Below are 4,368 nucleotides of genomic sequence, written 5' to 3'. Positions count from 1 at the left end.
TTGCCCCGGCTAGAGTACCATGGCGTCATCCTAGCTCACAGCAACCTCAAACTCCTGGGCTCAAGCGATCCTCCTGCCTCAGCCTCCCGCGTAGCTGGGACTACAGGCACGCGCCACCATGCCCGGCTAATATTTTTCTAAATATTTTTAGTTGTCCACATAATTTCTTTCTATTTTCAGTAGAGACGGGGTCTTGCTCTTGCTCAGGCTGGTCTCCAACTCCTGAGCTCAAACGATCCACCCGCCTCGGCCTCCCAGAGGGCTAGGATTACAGGCGTGAGCCACCGCGCCCGGCCCAGAAAATGGTTTTTTATTCTGGAAAAACTACTTGTAAGAATTTTCATTTCTGCATCCATGACTTTTTATCTGATCCAATAGAATGGGATCTGAGAATGCTATTAGGCTATCATTGATCAAAAAATTAAATGTTCTATTCAGGAGGATCAGTTAAAGTGTAATTTTTATCAAGTAAACAATTAAGGAAATCAAGACAGGAGAAAGGTGAACACAGAAAGAAGAGAAAAAAGCACCTGCCCCCAAATCCTTTGCTTTACGGTAATGACCTGAGCTAAACTGCCATTTTTCCAATTAATTATATATTACGAGGAGTTAAAGATTTATTCTTAAATTATCTCGATTGCAAGAGTGTTTCACAAACTGACAGAAACAATCTAATATATTAGGGCATAACACAAGAAAATAAGTGTTACTGTTTTCCACAGCTTCCATAATTTGGTAGCATCAATTTCCAGAAAGGAATATTGACACAAACTGTCCTTGAAAATGCAAAAATCAGGGGGTTTTATGTTCAGTAACTGCAAACTAAGTAAATCAGAACAATCCTCTAGTTAAAGAAAACCAGAAAAGGTAGGCAAAGATGTAACAAGTATCTGCTTGGAGGCAAGTCAGAGGCTCACTAGATGAGCTCAGTGTTTGGGGCTACATTTTCCTAGGGGTGTTTATCAATTTCAAAGGGAATGTTAAGTTTGGTGTTGGGAAAGAGAGTCAAGGTGCAGGTAAAGAGGTGGACACTAGGAGGAAAGGTGAACGGAACAGGCTTGTCCTCACAAGAACTGCAGCTCAGCTTAGAAACATCTGAAACTGGACTGAAGGGATCCCAGATTGTAAGTGCCCCCATCCGCCTGACAAAAGCAAATGCAAATTATCTCTGGAAGAGAAAAACATCATCTTTGGCCTCAAATTATTTCTACAAATGATTTTGCATGCATCATGTCAGCACACATTAAAAAAAAAAAACACATGAGGCATGTAAGGAGACAAGACAACAGGAATGAAAACCAACGAACACTGGAAATGACTCACAGATATTGCCATAATCAGACATAGACTTTAAGACAAGTATGCATACCATGTTCAAGGAGATAAAAGACAAGCTTGATAATTTTAGCAGATAACTGGGAACTATAAAAGAGAACCAAATGGAAATTAAAAATCAAAAACATATAATAACTGAAATTAAAAACTCAATGGATAGGTTTAATAGCAGATGATATACAACAGGAGAGAGAGAAATAAGTAAGAAGGAGACATCCAGAATAAAGAACATAGAAAACACAGAAAAAAGGTAAGAGACATAGAAGATACAGTGAAATTGTCTAACATCTATCACTGCAGTCTCGAAAAGAAAGAGAAAATGGGGCAGAAGCAGTAACTGAAGTATTAATGGCTGATGACTTCCAAAACTAATGAAAGGCATGAAGCCACAGATTCAAGAAGCCCTAAGAACCCCAATTATAAATAAAAAGAAATCCGTACCAGGGACAGCACAGAAAAACTGCTGAAAACCAAAGACAAAAGCAGCAGGGGAAAACACAGACCACTTCCAAAGAAACAACAGATTGACAAGTGACATGGCAACAGAAACCATCGGGAGTCAGAGATATTGAGATGGCTTTAAAATGAGTTCTCTGAGAAAACACCAAATGGCAGATGACACTGGTATAGCTGGAGGGCCTGGAGGCACCAGGAGCCCTGGAACGGGAGGCTGCAAGGAAGGCTTTAGCAGCAGCAGCTGGGGCTGGGGCCATGAGTGAGGTGTGGAGCTTGTGCAGGCAAGGCCCAGGACAAGGAGTGGATCTCCGTCACCAAGCTGGACCACCTGGTCAAGGACATGAAGATCAAGTCCCTGGAGGAGATCTATTTCTTTTCCCTGCCCATCATGGAGTCTGAGATCGTTGACTTTTTTGGCATCCTTCAAGAATGAGGTTTTTTTGAAGATTATGCCAGTGTAAAAGCAGACCAGCACCGGCCAGCAGAGCAGCTTCAAGGCATCTGTTGCCACTGGGGACTACAAAGGCCATGTCAGTGTGGGTATTAAGTCCTCCAAGGAGGTGGCAACCACCATCCGAGGGGTCATCATGCTGGCCAAGCTCTCCACTGTCTCCGTGCAGAGAGGCCACTGGGGGAACAAGATTGGCAAGCCCCACGTCATCTCTTGCAAAGTGACAGGCCGCTGTGGTTCTGTGCTGGTATGCCTCATCCCCAACCCTAGAAGCATTGGCATCAACTCAGCCCCTATGTCCAAGAAGCTGCTGCTGATGGCTAGTATTGAGGACAGCTACACCTCACCCAGGGGCTGCACTGACACCCTGGGAAACTTCACCAAGGCTGTCTTCGATGCTATCTCCAAGACCTACAGCTATCTGACCCCTGATCTCTGGAAAGAGATTATGTTCACCAAGTCTCCCTATCAGGAATTCACTGACCATCTCATAAAGACTCACACCTATGTCTCCATGAAGAGGACCCAGGCTCCAGCAGTGGCTACAACATAGGGTTTTTATACAACAAAACTAAAGTAAATTAACTTTAAAAAATGCTAAAAGAAAACAATGACAAACCAAGAATTCTGTAACTAATGAAAAGACCCTTTGAAAATGGAGAAAAATGTTCTTAAAATTAGATTGTGGCAATGGTAACTGTGAATATTCTAAAAACCACTGAACTGTATGGTTTAAATGGGTAAATTTTATGGTATATGAATTGTATCTCAATAAAGCTATTTATAAAAAGAAAAAATGGACCAGGTAAGGTAGCTTACACCTGTAATCCTAGCACTTTGGGAAGCTGAGGTGGATCGCTTGAGGCCAGGAGCTTAAGACTAGCCTGGGCAACAAAGCAAGACCCCATCTCTAAAAAATAATAATAATAATAATCAGGCATGGTGGCACTGGCACTCGCCTGTAGTCCCAGTTACTCAGGGGGCTAAAGCAGGAGGATCACTTGAGCACAGCAGTTGGAGGCTGCACTGAGCTATGATTGTATCACTGCATTCCAGCCTGGATAACAGGGCGAGACCCTGGCTCTGAATGAAGAAGGGGAAGTGGAAGCGGAAGGGGAAGGGTTAGGGGAGAAAGAAAAAACAAGAAAAGAAAAGAAAGAGAAAAAAAAAAAAAAAGAAAAAAAATGAAATATAAATAACGACATTTTTAAACAAACACTAAGAATGTGTTGCCAGCAGACCTGCACTAAAGGAATACTAAAGGGTATTCCTCAGACAGAAAGAAAATGACCCCAAATGGTGGCACTGCAGAGCTATGGGGAAAAAATAATCTTTTTAATAAATGGTACTGAATAAATAGTGTCAGGTAAAAGTAAAATTTAATCCCTTTTTCATGTTACATAAAAATCAATTCCAGATGGACTATATATCTTAATGTGAAAGGCAAAATAGCAAGGCTTCTAGATGTTATAGGAAACCATTTTCTTGATTTTGAAGTAGAATACCTACAAATGAGGAAGAAAAGGCCATGTAAACCCCAGAAGAAAACTGGGCGAGATATGTGAACAGACACTTCAGAAAAGACACCAAATAAACATGAAAAGAAATTCAACCTCGTAAGTCAACAGGAAACTGCAGATTAAAACCACAATGGAATACCACTTCACATTCACCAGAGTGTAAATTTAAGACTGACAATACCAAGTGCTGACAAGGATGTGAAGCAGTAAGAGCTCTCATACGCTTGCCGGCGGGAGTGTAAACTGGTACAACCACTTTGGAAACTTTCTACTACAGCTAAAGATATGCACATCTTTTGACCTAAACATTCTACTGGTAGGTACATACCCAACAGAAATGAATGCACCAGTAGAGACACAGGAATATTCATAACAGCATTATTAGTAGCCAGTAAAGCTAGAAACAACCCAGATGTCTATACCAAGAGTAGAATGGATAAACTGTGGTATATTGACAGAAGGGAATACTACAGATCAATAAAAATGAATAAGTATTACAGCAGAATGGTTCAATCTCAAACACGTCTTGAGTGAAACCAGACACAAAAGATTATAGATTGTACTATTTCAAGTATATAAAGTTCACAAAACAGGTAAAATGCAACT

General features: G+C 41.1%; 1 pseudogene; it reads left to right on the top strand.

Annotated features, from left to right (window-relative positions):
• The first annotated feature begins 2,077 nt into the window (after window positions 1-2,077).
• On the top strand, window positions 2,078-2,795 carry LOC105814976 (annotated as a pseudogene).
• Window positions 2,796-4,368: the final 1,573 nt, after the last annotated feature.

This window comes from Propithecus coquereli, unplaced genomic scaffold (assembly GCF_000956105.1).
Source record: "Propithecus coquereli isolate 6110/MARCELLA unplaced genomic scaffold, Pcoq_1.0 Scaffold310, whole genome shotgun sequence".
NCBI lineage: Eukaryota > Metazoa > Chordata > Mammalia > Primates > Indriidae > Propithecus > Propithecus coquereli.
This window is presented reverse-complemented; position numbering and strand designations above follow the sequence as displayed.